Genomic DNA, 19,145 nt, shown 5'->3' on the forward strand with positions numbered 1-19,145 from the left:
GCCCCGTGGCTTATGTTGCCCTCGCACTCCGGTACGTGGCATCTGCACACATTGCCGATTAAAACTTTAAGCGACGTCCTCATGATGCTATGTGTACTCACAAATTAAGTTTTGTTTAATGTCTATCAAGTATCGATTATGGACTATCGAGGATATATAAAAATACGTGATTAAGAAAAAAAAAGTAATTAAATATATGCAAGCCGATATATTGTGGAATTATTTTTTTCATAACCTATCAATTGGATTTTTTTGTATTTCCAGTGTTGTACATATTACCACAATTAACACTTAATTTCAATTCTGAAAATGTTTAGTACATTTCCATTGTTGTTTTTAGTTTGTGGTCACCCTACGTCACATTATTAATTAAAAATACAATTTACTTAAAAATGGCCAAGTATCTAATATTTAAGTACTTTTACGGCCTGAGGACTGTCAAATCGCTAATGATCTGAATTCATTCGTGCGCCGCTTTCATTTAACTTTGGTATGTAATATCGTATCAATTACTTAAGAAAAAGAGAACAGTTTCTGTCGCTGGTATGATTCTAATGCTTATTACACTCAATCCAGAGTCTCGCAAGGATCGTATCTGTGTCCTATCTTATTTATAATTTTCATGAAGGATTCTACTTCTTAAAATGACTCTCCATCACAGGACGTTGGCCGTCAATATGGCAAATTTATCCCTTACCAAGGCGAAACAAAACAGTTGCTGCGCGCTCGTGAATCCGGTCCACTCCCTTAAGTTAAGTAACCATGACTTAGGAAATGAAACTATTTTTCCGGATTTAAATCGCGTATATTTGTTTTTTAGGGTTTGTTTGAAAAAACAAATATACGCGATTTAAATCCGGAAAAATAGTTTCATTTCTTATGTGTAACAATCGCGAAAACCTAAGAACTCGATATAACCATGACTTTTGACGTCTTCGCACCGCGTCTCTTGGCTTCGACCTTTCCGATCATTATAAGTTGAAGCATTCTATCTATCGTGTCGAAGCATGTGGCCGAGATATGCTATTTTGCACTTATTAATGATCCGCGTCAGTAGGCGTAAGGTGTTAATGCGCAGGAGTACTGTCTCGTTCTTGACTTTCTACATCCAGCTGATACCAAGCATGCGGCGGTAGCACCACATCTTGAATGCGTCGAGACGCTGTCTGGTTTCTTCTTTGATGGGCCATGCCTCGCTGCCGTAAATAACGATTGGCCAGATATAACAGGCATGGAGGATACGGATTCTAAGTTGTATATAAAGTTTTCAGCAGCACAACACCCTTTTCATTTTCATGAGAGACGCTCGGGCGATCTCAATCCGGGTTTTTATCTCCTGGTCCGAGTCCCATACTTTATTAATCCAAGCGCCGAGATACTTGTACTGCCGGACGCGCTCGAGATATTTACCATCCACTGGTATAGTTGGATCTAAGTCAGGATTTCGGGAAATCACTATGAATTTAGTTTTTGAGATGTTCATTGTGAGGCCAGCGTCTTCACTGCATCTGTTTACTCTATCCAAGATCTTTTGTAGGTCACTCTCTGTAAAAGCGATCAGAATTGTGTCATCTGCATAGCGCAAGTTATTAATTACTTTTCCATTAATTTTCATCCTTTCTATTAGCAGTTTTAGATTTTAAATTTTTTAGTAGTAGTAGAGCTCCTTGTGAAAGAATTTGTCCAGAGTAGTACTGCCGCCAAGCAGTAATGTCAACATAATGTTCCGGTTTTAAAAGGTAAGGGTGCTTGTGAAATTACTGGCACATGGAATATATGCCATTGTGGCGGCTTTAGACGCCGCCTATTATCACCGGCTGGCTGTACCAGTCTCTTTGGACGAGAGTCGCCAAGGAGAGTGTCACACTTGCCGTAAATGTTTGACAGTTTTTAGTTTTGTAAATGGTCATGTCAGCGATTGAAAATTGTTTGCCCGGTTTGAAACAAAGCTTTTTGTAAAAACCACGAAACTTTATAATTATATCGCCATTCACGAAGTTCAAGAGACCGTTTTATTGTTCGGTAGGGGAGCGATAAATTCTCCAAACCATTATGTGACATTATGTCTCAGGGTGATGGGCGCAGTAGCAGTGCCCCTCAGATACTTGCGATTTAAAGCTCTGAGTGGCACTGCAACTGTTATGGACAGGCGTGTAGCTTACCATCAGCAGCACGTCTTGTTCGTTCGGTCACTAGGTATTATAAAAAAATAAAAAATGCAAAGGTAGGTTCTGTAGGTATGTGGCTCATGAGACTCATTGTGCCAAATTCACAACACGTTTTTGCATTCGGTTTCTTAGGAAGAGTAACAAACGTGGATCTGAGGGCAACGTTCCAGAATCATAGATCCGATTAAAGAAGTGTGTCAGCAATTTGGCCTTCTTCAAGGAGCTGCAGAATTTCTATATGTATGTTGTCTGGCCCAGGAGATTTCCCTGTTTTGGCTGTTCTTAGTGCCCTTAAACCTTCCGATTTTAAAATAAGAGGACCAGTTCTATCTTCAGTAAGGACAGGGAGCTTCCTTAAAGGATCCGCAAGCATGTCTCTGATGTGGTCTCTCCATGCTCTCTTCTTGCTGTTTATGTCTAAAAGAAGATTCCCGGCTTCATTTATTATTGACATTGTGTTATTTTTATTATGTCCGACCTTTGCTGCTTGTAAAGCTCCTCCTTTACTTTATTTTATTTATTTATTTGTGTTCAGGTTACAAAGACCCATACATACATACCTTATAGACTAACATACATAATAATCAATAAAACAATCATATAATTTATACCTACCTTAAGGAATAACATACATACAATATAATAAAACACTATTTCTACCTAATCTTCACGAATTGCACTTGTCCGAGACGTGTGGCGCAATCTGGTGTCAGGTAACCGGCCGCGGAATCGCCGATACATGACACCCTTCGGCCAAAACTCTTCCTACATGAAGGTCGACAGATGTTCGGTCGGCACTCTCACCACAAACGAATTAAAATTTACGTTGTGGCGGGATTACAACCGCTCAACCCTCAGGGTGTATTTGGCTTTATATCTGATGTACTCCACTATCTCCTCAGATTTCGTGGAGTAATGTAGTCGTGACAGGTACAGCAGCCGGTCCGTCCGCCCCTGTGGTTTTGCACCTTCAGAAACAGGCTCACGGGGATTGTTATTGCTCTTAGCCGATTGCTTTTGCTCTTAGCCGATTGCCGCCGCTCGAGTTTTGAAGTGGTGGGTCGGCTGGTACACGCGGCTACAGCGGCGTATGCACGTGCAGGGACTGACATGCGCACGCGTGACGTTTCCGCCGGGACGGAGATGCGGGCAGCAGAGTGCGGCGCATCACGCATGACGGCAGCAGCGATCGGTGACGCAACCATTTGTGCCGACTCGACACTGTTGATGGATGCATTTTGCGCCCCACGTCGCGTGTCTATATTAGAGGTTTCTGGTTACCTACATACCTTAGCAGCGTTGCTTAATAACGCAACTTGGGCACGCAGCTCACTTATGGTGTTATCTGAAGCCTCCAATTTAAACTGCAACTCGGCCAGGTTTGACTTCAGGGAAGTAATATCCTTCAGCAGCCTGGTGACATCGACGTGATCGAACGTGACTGGAGGCAGTTTGTGCAGCTCTTTCGCCACGAATGTAAACACGTCGTCGGGGTCAGTCTCTTTGAGGAGTGTGATAATATCCTGGAGACTCTTCACGCCTCCATCCCCGAGATGGCATATTCTCAGCTTTGCTGAGGCTATGGAACAGCAGCATCTTGCTACAACAAACCTCATCCTCGTTGAAGTTGGATTTGCAGATCTGCACAATGCAGCGCGTCCGTTTCCGAACGCGCACCGAACTGCACTTTTCACTTCTCAGCTTAAATTGAGTTCTGGCGCGAATTATCTCTATACGTATCAATTTGTCCAGTTCTGTATCTGTTCAGTATCTGGCTAAATTGGTGTTTTTATACTGCTTTCGTTCTTTCATTAGTTGTAATATGGTCATCCAATCTTGTTTTCTATTTGTGACTCTGGGTTCCTGCAGAAAGTTCTTAGAAATATCATTAACTTACGAACGAATAATTTGCCAAAGGTCACTGATACTACTTTCAGTAGAAAGGGGAGTTTGCCGTACGGTTGCAGCCCACTGATTTATTTCCTGGGTAATGTTCTCTCTGATACCACTGTCTGCGAGTCTCCGTACATTATTAGCCTTTGGATCTATCTTCTTTTTCTGCACTTTCTTTATTTCATATCGTAGGGTAATCGCTACTGGATTGTAATTATTATTATTTTTTTATTATTATATATATTATTTCTCAAATCCATGGCAGGAAGTTTTATTCACATGCCCATGACCTAAAATTGTACAAGATTGTGTACAATTTGAATTACGTAGCGCTGCTTCAAAGTGATCTCAATAGAGTTAGGGAATGGTGTGCATGTTCCATTACATATGGAATAATACCTACTAAAGAGCCAAAAATGTTTTCACATAAAAAACCCTAAAAAGTCAATCATATCCCGTCACATAAAATTGATAACATCGACATAAAAGAAGTATAGTTGAGGTTCGCAATCTCGGTGTTGTTTTGGACAGTCGACTGAATTTCATCTCATATAGTTTAGAAATCTGCACGAATGATTGGTTTCATAGCGAATAATGCTCATAACAATATTGCATTGTTTAACAATTTATCTCACAGTGATCATGAATTTGCTTCTGTTGTCTTGAAACCGGTGTACGCGGTCCATTCGGTACGCATGGAGAGGTTGCATCGCGCCTCTACAAGACATTTAGCATTCAATTCCTCAGGCATACCTTATACAAGCCCGTATGCATAGCGCTTCTTGCTGTCGAATAATAGGTACCTCTCCATCAACGTCGAAACATTATCTTTTTTTTGTTGGTTGTCTACCTATGTGTGTGTAATTGCACCCTGCGATACAGGGTGTCCCTAGTGTGCGGCTATGAGTGTTAAAAAAAAATATCGACTGTTTATTCCAATCTTATAATCAATCATTTTCACCATAAATTTCAGTACCTACATTAATGAATAATTTGGATTTATTATTAATAATTAAGTTTTTATTTTATTATAATTATTCTCTTTTTTTGTATCTAGGTATATGCATATTGAATGATGTGCCTTACCAAATTATGTTGTTTTTGTTATTTTTATTTGTAATCTGTTGGTTTTCCAAATAAATATATAAATAAAAGAACTAACAGAAGATGTAACTTTCAGTTATGTTCGTTTGTTGCGCACGAGTTAACATTTTTCTACATACAAAATAACATCATAATCATCTATTTTTAATAGGACTATTAGTTATGCCATTGAAGAGAACCTCTACGGCGACTATGAACGAGTCTTCACGACGCAGAAGGCCAGGCCTTGCTGTGCGGCGGCAGAGCGGCACGTAGGCCTATAGACACTACATTTATGTAGCACTGTCTTAAGGGATTTATTGGGTTATTAGATGGGTGTAACTAACTAGTGTTCATACGAAATGTGATCATTAGAAAAAGACCTGTTTTTCCTTCACACTTCCCGATCCAACGATCCAAAGACAATCAGAGCAACGGTCTTTGCTCCAGGTCACTAATCAGCACACCCAGAACATTCAGAGAAGTTCGTTTTCCAAATTGGTCTTACCGGGAATCCAACCGGGGCCGGTCTCATCAAGCGCCCACAGTCCTAACCGTTGGACCACAGAGGTCATCAAAATAAACCAAATAAACTTTAAATAAACTAAAAAGGACATCGCGTTATTTAATTGCTATGATTTTAACAAACTCCTCCAAAAAGACACTTAAGTAAAATAAATAACCAGTTTCGATGATACATATTTGTTGAAAAGGGTGTATGTACCTCAGTTGTGGCCCCATTCAAATTTAAAGAAAAGTGGAACATACCAAATTAAGGGTAGTGAATTAGGGAACGGATCTGGTTCATTCAATTTCACCCACTTTCAGTTAACCATCCCATTAAAAGAGATGTCATTTCAATGAAAATAAAATGTTATGGTGACTTAGATGCGATCTGATGATTAAAATGACAGAAGAGACAACACTCAACAATGTACAGCAGCTAGTCTGTGTTTGGGCTCATAATGTTAAGAGTGAAGATTTTGAGAGATTCAAAAAAATATAATTACTTTTTTTAATAATAAATATACATTAGAAGATTATAACATACAATATGATATATTTTTATTTACGAGTACGAATCTTTTATATATTATAAGCAACATTTAACACAATCAACTAACATCTCTTGTCTATGTGTCCTCAAAAGTAACCCTATATTTTCTCATCCAGTTTTCATTAAACATCGCCATTGTTTATTTTTAAACTACCCCTAAAATGTGTGATGTTTGTCAGTGTTTTCAGTTACGTTTTGCCGTGTTCACAGCAGTAAAAACGGTTATAATTTTTAAAATAAAATTTAAAAAATGTTAATAATTTTTTTTTCATTAATTCGCAAAAGCTATCTGGCGGCGGCGGTGCGGCATCAGCACCGTACAGTTGTTTGCTGGTTCCAATGTACTTTAAAAATGTCGTGCGTGAGAGGCTTCTGCCGCTTTGACCCTAAGTTACGTGCCTCCGGTTAAGGAATGCAAACTGTTGTATTATAATTAGCCGATGGCGGTTTAATACGTGTTGGAGCAAGATGGGTGCGTGTTTGCCAAGGTCGTTCACTTTATCAAGGACCAGGGAGCGGCACCGGCGCGACGTGACGACGGAGGTGGGGCGGAGCGGAGCGGCCCTTTGCGGAGTGCGGAGAGCCCTTTTATGCTCTCGGATAGTCTTGCTTGCGACATCACGCGCATTTATTTCACGCAGGCCGGTAGCCACACTCTCATCACAGCTACTTTAAGGAAAACGTGCCTCATCCAAAATGCAAGCAAAACACCCGAAACTCTGCGACATAATACTTGAATGGTTTACTTTCATTTTTTCAAATCGACAGTACAGTGATCATTATTTTAGGAATCATTCTTCACATCGATATCTCTGTAATAAATGATCATTGTTCAAGTCAAAATTCTTATTGCAAAAAGGATCGAATTAATGGAAGTATTCTGATTTACTTGATTAGTGCAGCAGTGCAGTCAACTAAAAGGAGATTGGACCATAACTTTATATCCACAATAAGAGGCTAACCAGTCTGTTTAAAATAAAATTCAGGATGATATAATCGGTTTATGGTACTGGTTTTTCGAGATAGCGCCTGACGCTCAAGTAAGAGTATAAACGCGTGTTCCTGTTAAATACATTTACGCAACGCAACTACATAACCATTGCACGGCGCCGACGGCCTGTGTGCAGTACAATGAATGATGTGTTCAAATTCGTCAGCAAATTAAATATTAAGTAATTGTGCAAAACCTTGGCATTTGCGCGTGAAACAATCAGCATGCAATACAGGGCTACGGCGTGCAGAATCCACATTGTCACAATGACCGCGTCCGTACATGAAACGTCACGACATACCGCACGAATGCGTCTACAGTTACGTATACAACATACTTTGTTACTAAGTTAACAGATCAGAGAATGAAAGGCAATCGTTTCCCGCAGCTTTCGGGTGGAGGAGCTCGCACGATGCAGGGAACCCAAACGACTTTCGCTTAATATGAGCTGCCGACTCACGGAACTGCTGTGTACACAACAAACGCCACTTTGTACTACAGTAGGCCAAACTAATCGTTCTTAGACTAGGAATTATTTTTAGAATACCGAGCAGATTTTTTATATGATAAACTATTGTTGATAACTTTAATCTTGTGTAATTTAATGAAATGTTAATTGTTTCAAAATAAATTTAGTGCAATTTAGATATTGTTATAACCGCAACTCGAAGTTTAAGTGGAAATTGTAACATATTTATATTTTTTCAATATATAAATCAATGAATATGAATAAATAATAAATGAATATTTTTTCAACTAAAAGAAACTAAAACATTATTTTTTCCTCTGAAATAGTTATTTTTTCATGAAATGAAACAAACACCCATGAAACTCGTCGAAGACAGAAACGTGACTACATTTCGTATAAGCAGCACGGTATTCCACGAGCAAATTATTCCTAAGTCTATGAATTATATCAATTTGGACCTACTTTGCGCCGAACTGCTCGCAAACGAGTGGTTAGATGCAGATAAAGGCCGAAGTTCACGGTGAAATGAATGTTGCGCTAAAAAAATGTACTTAACCATTGCAAAAATAACAAACAAAAAAATCCCATCAAATTCGATTAAAACGTTTGGTACCTAAAGTACATTCACTCGCTGTGTACAGCTAAAGTCTACAACTGCAAAAAAGTAGACATGTTGTACAGGCGTCCAACGGTCAACGACTACGGCTCTATTCTTAGACATCTAAAAAGTACGATCTTAAAGTTCTTTTTTTTTCAGTAGAGAATAGCGCACTTCCGCGCGAATGTGGAACATGACGCGTTGTGTGAGTTTGCACTTCGTTAACTGTTCAACGACTCGGATGAATTCCTTCTAATGACCTCCGATACAGGCAAAAGGTGTCCTAGTTAGTATGGAGACAGGATTGTGTTTGTTCAAATTCAAAAATTTACCAATTTCTTTAAATCCGCTATACGTTCCTGACGTCGTTTTTTACGCCTCTATTATAATTAGGTATTTACGTTCACATCATGAAGTTCTCGCTGCGCTACATCGAAACAAATGAGCCGGATTTAGCGAGTTCTTTCTAAGCGTGGTGACAGGTCTGGGGTTGCCGTTGCCGCGCCGCCGGCGCCGGCGTCACGTGCGCGCACGCGACCCACGCAGCGACACATTCGATGTGCCCACAACAACGGAGCGGGTCAAACACCTCACCGTCCGGCGGGCACAGCTCTTTTTAAATGTCAACATTACTGTACTTAGCTTTGGACTACCCGTTCTGAAAGGTAAAAGTAATGCCGGTAATGCAATTAAAATGATATACCTACATATATCGAGCATATCGTTTATCGCGTACTCCTTGTGCTCAGTCTATAGAATCATAGTTTTCAGTGGTGTCGGTTGCTAACCTTTGAAAAGTTGACTTGGCGACGTAGGCCGACGCCCGCACCGTCCACGTGCACTCGGGCTAATACCAAGAACATGTGCTGTACCTACACGGCCACCGAAGAGACATGTAGTTCGCGACCTTATGGCGTTATCAGCTACTCGAGCCCGATAACTCTGGCGGAGAGGCGTCACATTACACGCGATCATTTATTCACAGGTCAGAATTCACAAAGGCCTCGTTCATTCGCAGTCCACTCGAGGCCTTCATTCATTCCCGCGTCAAAGGTATCTATTGATGTTTAAATAAGACAAGTCTAAAATTTCCATAACCGCAAAGGCGCCTCTCACCGGCGCCGCCGGCACACTGACTTCCCATGAACTCATTTAATCTAGTATACAGGACTAGCCTTCAACCTCACCATAAAAATATAAACGACCCGCAGATTTTATCAATAGCACAACAACAACAACAAGCCATTAAAGCGACCCAATGTTAATGTAAATAATACTGAACTGGAACACGCGAAGAATTTAACGTACAATGCGAAGCGAAGTAGGTAAATGAGCTATATCGTTTTGATCGTTTACAATATTCAGTGGAGAAGAGACTACTGAAATCTCTGGGTCGCTGCGATCCGGTGCGGGTCGGAGCCGGCAACGCGCACGCGCAACCGCTGACTTTGGTCACCCGTTGCGATACATGCTTATCGCTTTGTCCCGGTCGCGTATTTTTATTCGCGTTGTAAGTTTGTGATTAAGCTGCTCTGAAACGACCATGGATATGTAATGTGTGTACTACCATGGCTGCTACTGACATTGCACCCGATTGAACGTCAGAGGCGCACACTATTGAAATGGCATTAATTAAAAAGTTTGTTCTTTGGCTTCTATCGAAGATGCCGCAGAACAAGGAAGTAACGAAAAGTCAGTTTAATAACATCTTTGAATTCTGTGCACTCACATGTTATTCAAATGGTGTTTATTTATAGTAATTATGTACTTTTATATTTACTTACTTAAGGACATTGGTGATGACTCTTTGCCTGATTTGCACCTTATAACTTACATTTACCTACACACGTCTAGTTTTCAATATTTCTTTTTTTGCCAGGCGATGTATTTTGATTGCCAGGTAGTAAAACACATACGGTGATAACACCTCTCTCTGAAATCGGTATTTATGATGTGTAACAAGCAATTCCTTTGCATTTCCATCAGTGAATCTAGAAGAAATGTTTTACAATTTTAAGTAAAATACCAGTGCACATTCGACACCCGTTTCACCTGATCTAAATAATGCCTATTCACTTTCGCCTTGAAAAGGTCCAAGTTACAACGTTTAGGGAATTACTCTGCAGGCAGAAAACTCCACTCGTGGAAGCGTAACGCTTCGTGCGAACCCTTGGTATAACCACTAGGAGTGGAACTCAAGCCCACTTTTATAAATGTAACAAACCACTCGGGTTGAAGTCTAACCGAAGAGTGAGACATAGTCAATCACTCATTCATCTCAATCGAAATCATACGTTCAGAACGGTAATTCTACAGAGTACTTATACAGGAGGGCATAAACACATTTTGATATCCTAATTAATGACACCCACGTCTAGTTCCCCAGAGATGAAAAGCGGAAGGCGGAATTAAATCGTGGAATTCTATAGCACACTCCCCGTGATTTATCTTGTTGAACACCGATAAGCAAGCAACTTTACGCGGTGTTACTAGGTCCGAGTCACCTATAAGCTTCTTGGCACGATTGTCAACTGAATCCAAAGTGAGCAGTTGGTATTTAGCAGAGTATTCAAGACATGACCGGACTTGTGCTTGATACAACTGAAGCAATTGTCCCGATGTGAAATAACGCCTTACCTTGGAAAGGATGCTAAGCTTCCCGACTGCATTTTTGACCACGGATTCAATGTATCTGCCCAGGTTCGATTTGGACAGGTCCAGATCAAGTTGCTAAAGATGGTCGGCTATCAGTGTGGACATATCACGAAAAGTCGGAGTGAGGTTAAAGAGACTACGTTTTCTGGAAAATAGACACCCTTCTTTTGAAGGCGTTAACTTTGACAAGATTGGCATCACCCTAGTCAAAGACTGCCTTAAGTGTCAAACACAAACGACTAGTCATGGACTGTCGACAAGACTGGGTTTCTTCTCCACTGACCCTTGCATTGATCAAGTACCTATCTATAACTGTGCTGTCTTTATCGTACCCGAAGGTGCCTGGAATTAATTATCGTTGAACAAAATCAATAGTTGCAGATTTTTTATTACGCATCGTAAAGACTAAAACTTGACGTTTACTACCTGAAGTAAAAGTTTTTTCAATCCTCAACTGTTCTTTGGAATTATAAATAACAGAATATTACAGTCATTATAAATTTTAAACTCCTACCTTTTTTACAATTAAAAATCAATGCCAAAAAATAAAAAGTTTTTAAACTTTTTAATGGCTTCGTAGTTCAAAACTTTCTTAGAAATCTTAGCAACAATGTTAATGACTATATAATAAATAATTACATTAATAAAGACACAGCTGCAATATTTCCGTCAAAATAACATGAACAAAATGAACAAAAATAAATAAATTGCAAAGGAATAAAGAAGTAATTAACAAGAAGGAAATTGTATACGTTGACATAATTGCGCTTGAAATTAAAATAAACGACCTATTGACACTTCAGTCACAACTTAAATATTAAAATGTTTAAGATACATTTAAACAAAATATATAACTACATATATTAGAATAAGTATTTCTCTAGTATTCATAACAAGTAGGTAGTAGTCATAGTATAATACAAAATTATATTGGCAATACAACGACTTTAGAAAAGGCCCTGGAATGCAATTTCTTATACGATGTCATTATTTCAACAACTCTTGCGTTAGAGTCCTTGCCTGGAAAGACTCTTACTACACGACCCAATGGCGAGAATTGTGGATGAACCACATCATCCTTTAGTAAAACCAAATCGCCTTCATGTATATTTGGCTGATTATTTTGCCATTTTGTCCTTTTATTCAAGGAGACTAGATAATCGTTTGACCACACCTGCCAAAAATGCTGCCTGAATTGTTCAATGGACCGCCAAAATTTTAAGTGGTTATTAGGAACATTCAATAAAGATAGATGGCTGTGGAAATGAAGTTAATGGACAACCTATTAGAAAATGTGAAGGCGTCAAAACACTGAAATCTAATGGATCATTTGTCAACGGACAAATAGGGCGCGAATTTAAAATCTTTTCAATTTCAATAGTCAATGTAACTAAATGTTCGAATGTAAATAATTTAGCACCTAAGACTCTTTTAAAACGAAACTTGAATAGGAATGAAACTATTTTTCCGGATTTAAATCGCGTATATTTGTTTTTTCAAACAAACCGACGTTTCGCCGCAGACCCCGTGTGAAACCACCAACAGTCGAGCGAAGACCTGCCATCTTACCTTACGTGAGAGGTGTTACAGACAAGATCGTAAGAGTCCTCAGGCGCGCATCTATCAAGACCTATTTCTAGCCCCTGAGGAAGATTTCTCAGTTCCTGAGACCCGTGAAATGTAACATCCCCTTACACGATGCAGGAGTTTACAAGCTTGACTGTGAGTGCGGTCTCTCTTATATTGGACAAACAAAGCGAAGTATTTGTACCCGCGTCAAAGAACACATAGCTGATGTCAAACACCGTCGCGTAAACAAGTCTGCAGTCTGCGAGCATGTCATGGATAAACCTACACATTCAATGAAGTTTGACAAACCCCAGGTCCTTGCAAAAGAAGTCCGTTATCTGCCCAGGATGCTGCGAGAGGCCATTGAAATTAAAAAACATCCTAATTTCAACAGGGAAGATGGTTTCTCCGTACCACCAGTTTGGGATCCAGTATTTCCTCTAATGAAAAATCCCAAACAGACATAAGACTGCAGTACTAATTAATATGTTTTAATTTATTCTAATTTCTATTAATAATTAATAATAAATTTAACTTAATAAAAAAAAATTCATTCAATAAAATAATTTGTAAAACTTAATGCACCTAGCGTAAATTGGAATGTTTTCTTTGTAAAATTAAAAATAAGGTATTTAATTAATAACTGTTGTAACTATAGTGAAAAAATAGGGTGGTTTGCATCAATATTAGACATAACTGGTTGAAGACTGTACCACCTCAGTCAACCGTGACCATGGGACCTGTAAAGGGCCCGAAACGTCGGTTTGTTTGAAAAAACAAATATACGCGATTTAAATCCGGAAAAATAGTTTCATTCCTATGTATAACAATCGCGAAAACCTAAGAACTCGATACGAAACTTGAATGATTTTACTGTAGCCTCCCATAATCCACCTTGGTGAGGACTGTAAGCAGGAATTTAATGAAATTGAATGCCCTTGGTGGAAGTGTAATCGGTAATTGTCTTTTGAAATGTGACACTGTTGTGTAGACGATACAACTCTTTTAATCGCTTATCGGCACCCTTAAAGGTTTGAGCATTGTCCCTAAACATATTTGAAGGAAGTCCTCTACGTGTAATAAAACGTTTAAAGGCAGAAATAAAGGAGTCACTAGTCATGTCAGATACTACTTCTAAATGTACTGCCTTTGAAACGAAACAAACAAACACAGAAACGTATGCTTTACTGATGATACTTCTTCTGATGGTTGACTGTTTGATTTCAAATGATCCACAATAGTCAACTCCTACCTTTTCAAAAACTGGTGTTTGTGATAATCTTTCTTTAGGAAGTGAACCCATTTTAGCAGATTCAGCTTTATATCTTGTGCATGTAAATAAATAACCAATAATAATAAATAAGTAATATATAATATTATTTTATTTCTCTTATTTTTATTTGAATTTAAGATGTAAAAACGTTGTGAAAGGCTGATAGATATAAGTTTCAGACCGCCATATAATAAAATTAAATGTTCATTCAGAATTATGAGTCGAGTTACGTCACACCTTTTAGGCCAAATTATTGGAAATTTCCTAGTGAGCGGTAAATTAGAATTTTGTAATCTCCCGCCTGCTCTAAAAATGTTTATATCATAGACAAAAGGGTGTAACATTTTGAAATGACAACTGGAATTTGTTTTATAGTCAACACCCCTTTTTATGCAATCTATTTCCTTTGAGAAATAATGATGTTGAACATATCGTATGATAACTTGTAAAGAATCTTGAAGTTCTAAAACTGTAATATAACCTGTATTTGTCGAGAGTTTATTAATATTAGAAAACCTTGTAAAAAATGGCATTATGCAATTGTCAGTAGGAAGATTCGAGGTTTGAGCTACTTGCTCATCAAATAATGAAATAGGGAACTCTACATCTGACAATTGGAAACAGTAGCAATTATTCTTCAATTAATCAGGACCATGCCACCACAAGCAGTTGTGTAAAATATCCTTGGGATCACCGCGAGACAGAATATCTGCTGGATTTGCCAAACCTGGAGTGAACTTCCGTGTTCATACCATTAGTTAATTTCACAGGATTAGCCATCAGTGTTTATCCACCCCAAAGCTATTTTTGAGTCACAAAATGGAAATATCCTTTTTACATTACTTATTATGGCTAAGACCTTTGAAACTAGTTTAGATAAAAGTAAGACTCCATTGAGTTCTAGTTTTGGAATAGTTAATTTGAAATCTAGCCAACAATACGAGATTTGGCGCATAAGAGATTTATATGATATTTTTTATCAACGGTTTGCACCTTTAAATATATGCAACACCCATATGCGTCAGATGACGCATCAGAAATTCCGAGTCCATATAGACCGATCCGACCCGACACTTACATCTACATGAATCCACTTCTTGTGCTTCATGTAGATGTAGGTCTCGAGATATAAAGATTTTATTCGTATTGTATATGGAAGAATGAAACTCCTTCCAGATTTTTTGAAGTTTGGAAGGAAGAGGTGCAGAATCTGATAAATCGAATTTAAGTCACATTTTCGTGACATGCGAACTTCTAGTCTTTTATTGTGTAATTTTACTGATTCTCTGGCACGCTATCAGTCTCCCACAATTTCCTAACACAAAAATCTTGACCAGAAATACTTTCCTCTAAATGCATTGAAGTGGAAAAGTTAATTGAAGGTAGCACATTACCAGAAACAATGTATCCAAGATGAGTATTAATTAAAATTGGCTCGTTGGGAACGCCTTCTACCTCGAAGGATCGAACTTCAAAACTCTGAAGAAGACATCGGCAGCCAAAAGAAGTGAAATCTCCCCTAGAACATTGTAACTTTTATCAGCAAGTTTGACAAAGCTTGGAATTGTGAAATTTGAAATATAGAAATTGTTTTGTGGCAAGTTAATTGTAATCTTGTCCACAATGGAACATGTAACATTGACATTGAAGTTTTCTGTAATTGAATGTAATTATTCTCTCATTATTCTCTCTTATATTAAGCTAATTTGTCTGCGTTAAACAGAACTATTATGTAGACAAAAAGAAAAAATAAAGAAAGCGTGACGTCAATCGGCCATCCACGTTAACGAAGTCGGCGGACAGTGTTTTGAAATAAATAAATAAATAAATAAATAAATAAATAACGCACACACTCAACATAGCCCCGCACTAGGGAAACCCTGTGTCGCGGGTGCTATGGACACACACATAGACAACCACAAATTACACCCAAACTCACGAGAGAAATAAATGTAGGCCATACAAACATTTCTCCCGGCCCGGGAATCGAACCTGGGACCTCTGCGTGGCAGTCCGGCATGGTAACCGTTCGGCCACGGAGGCAGTTATAATGTTTTCGCGTAATAAAAGGCGAATATTTTATAGGATATTTATGTGAAATTACTCGAGAAACCAGAAGATTACGTGTAAAGTAATAGTTTTTGAAAAAGTGTTGTTAAACTTAGTGAAAAACATTACGAACTATTGAATAGCAAAAATGAAGTCTCATAGCCATTATATTTGCGTGGTATTTTATACTTGACCAATATTTGGTTAAAAGGGTGTTTTTGTTTATCAACTACTCATTCAGTGACTAACTTTGACAATAAAAAGTCCCAGTGTCTGTTTAAAATACACTGTAACACATTGTTACAAGCAAATAGCCGATTCAACTTTCAAGTGGCTTCGCCACCGGGCGGCGGTCGTTAATGGCGTCTCGTTATCGGAGCTATAACATAAACATTTACATTGCGGCATGTTCAGTCGGAGTCTCAAGTATCTAATTTACGTCCCAGACACTTGAATGTGAGGACTAAATACTTATGGTGATTTGTTGCGTGGCAATGAATTATAATTTTTTGCAATTATGTTGAATAATTTAATAATTAATATAAAATAATTGCATCGCATCAGAACTGCATCAGGCAAGTAATAAGTTTTATTTCTAATTAGAATATGATGTTCGGATAAGACTATTCACTAGGAAAACAATAACATATGATTTGTATCGTCAAATTTAAACCTAATCAGAATTTTATGGATTTATCTGATGTAGTTGTATGCGAAAATGTATTTTTGCATAATTGTAAAACGAAGTAGTTATGTGGTCTGTGCGCAAAACATTGCGGAAAATCACTACTACCTTAGCGCCTGCAAACAAAGGGTTAATGGCATGTCAATAACGTTAAAAAATGAAATATGTGACTGTTTCGTGGCATAAAAATGTGTATAACAATCGGTGGCTTCACAATCCTTGTCAATGGGTACTTATTTACTATTATAATAAATTAAATAACGACACAGTATTCTTTATGGAAGGCAGGACAAGCGCGTCTTTTGCAGCACCCACCGCACTTCGCGTGCCCACCACGTGACACGTGCAGGGATTTTCCAAGAGCAGATAAACTGTCTCAGTACTTTCTTTATCTAAGTACGTCTAATTACAGCTGCGGAAACAATTTCGTCGAACTACAGCCCAGTTTTAAAAGTCGCAAACGAATAAAGTTATAATGAAAAAGTTTGTAATTTTAAAGGGTAACTAACATAACAAGTTATCATCAAGGTAGTACAGAACTAAATCCGCTAGATTAGTTAGTAAATGAATGTTGTTTAAACTTAATTCTATTGGAAATTCTTTAAACCTAGGTAAGTTTTTAAAATTGCTAACTATATCGTTATGTAATTGTTCTGGAGTTACAATTGAAGGGTGTAATAGGTTAGATTTTGCAAATAAAATGCTATTTACTTTGTTTTCCACTTTAAAGGACAGTGTTAATAAATTCGCTTGTAGTACACACGCCAGCACATCAAGCTACACATTGACGTATCTTGTTCCGTTGCACTGGAGGCGATTTTCGAACAAAAATGTGTAGTCTGATGTGCCGTTGTCCGTACTATAAGAATTTCGTTCAAATGATTTTTTAAAATTATTGGAGATTGTGAAATCAGAGACATTTTTAATGGCTTAGATTAACTTATCCATGACATCATGTAACGTGAATTGATTTTTAATTTAATTCGTGTATTGAGGCATTTAAAATCGCTAAGTTTGACAAAAAATGGTCCGTGTGAAATTTTTATCAGTATTTTGTAGTTTTTGAATAGCTCGCTTGTATTTACGTGCAATATCTTCATCGAAAGTTCTAAATATATGCTTAAAAACAGTTCCAACAGCAGAAAACCAAGCACGTCGATTCGAATTGACGGGTATAAGGTGTGATATAGAATTATAATCTCGAATTACATCATACAATAAAGAATCAACAGGTTTATGGCATTCAATGTCATTAGCTAATTCACTTTGTTGGCATAAATAGCGTATTGTGCCGTATACACTTTTTATATTTGCAGTGTGGGTTGGAGCAAATGTTATATGTACAGGGACGAGATGATCATGTGAATAAAATTGTTAATTATTTTCACAGTTCCAGATGGATCAAAAAAGATTCCACGACGTTCTTTCAACAAGTGTTTGGACGGATCGTACATCTTTGTAGCGCAAGGCAAAATCACATAGCATTAGTACCTATTCTGAATTAAAAGGTAAGGTACAATAAGTGCCGTTTTGTTAATTAATTTGTAATTATAAAAATAATGGATGGTGAAAATGATATGTTAGCTAAGTTTTAATTATTCCTTTTCAGATGCCAGTTTGACCTCATTATGGTGATGTTTCGAACGACGTCGGTTGATTAAGGATAGGGTATTATTTCCGTGGATCTTAACGGCCTTGTACGGATCTTTCCATAATGGAGAAAGTACTTTTTGTAGCCTGACGTGATTTTTCAAATAGACAATCACCAATTTAAAATTGTACTGGACGAGAATGTTTTGACATTTGATGTACTTCCCTTTGATAACGGGTATCATGTACCCATGAGGTTACTACGAAATGGCCACGGTTGGCATTTAAGATGACGTTACGTATTTTCGATTCCCGTGTTTGACACAGATCAATGTAATGCTATCTCGTTTATCATAATACGCCTTGGATTTTTTTTTTTGGAAGTTTGAATGTATTGTAACGCTTTTTCCCGAGATAGTGCGAGACGGTGATGAAGCATTTTCATATAGTCAGGGTAAGTAATGTCTGTGCGTAGATCAAAAACAGAGTCATGGATATTATGTATGGTTTATATTCAAAACAAGTTCGTATGGCGCAAACCGAGTTGTTGTATGGATATGTTGTATTGTATGTTAATATTGCGGTGTAAATAAATTTGTGCCAATTAGTCTGATTTTCGTTAGCATATGATTTTAAATATTCTTTAAGAGTCGAGTGACTTCTCTCTAGGGCCCCCTGGATCTGCGAATGATCGGGACACGACCAGATCTTTTTGACTTTCAAGAAATCACAAGTCCTTTTGAATAAGTCTGTTATAAAATTGGTACCTTGGTCTGTAAGTATTGATTTCGGAATGCCAAACAGTGATATAAAATGTAGGTAGTAAGCATTCACAGGATTCCTCAACAGTAGCGTTTGAACTGGAATATGCAATGGAAAATTTTGTGAGGCCGTCCTGAAGAGTAAGTATATATTTTAATTTCTGAGATCCAGCTTCGGGCAAAGGACCAACGACATCGAGACTAATTTTATCGAATGGGCGAGTGGAAGTGGTCGTGATTTGCACAGGAGCTCGATTGACTTTGACTCAGAGCCTTATTAGATTGATATAGTTTACAGTTCTTT

The 19,145-nt window shown here is 38.0% G+C and overlaps 1 protein-coding gene across 2 annotated transcripts in view; it reads right to left on the minus strand.

Moving 5' to 3' along the window:
• LOC113229626 (solute carrier family 22 member 7-like) overlaps window positions 1-19,145 on the minus strand; it is a 45,904-nt gene that overhangs the window by 19,200 nt on the left and 7,559 nt on the right. The window lies entirely within an intron of this gene.

This window comes from Hyposmocoma kahamanoa, unplaced genomic scaffold (genome assembly GCF_003589595.1).
Source record: "Hyposmocoma kahamanoa isolate Upper Pololo Valley unplaced genomic scaffold, ASM358959v1 62, whole genome shotgun sequence".
In the NCBI taxonomy this organism is placed as follows: Eukaryota; Metazoa; Arthropoda; class Insecta; order Lepidoptera; family Cosmopterigidae; genus Hyposmocoma; species Hyposmocoma kahamanoa.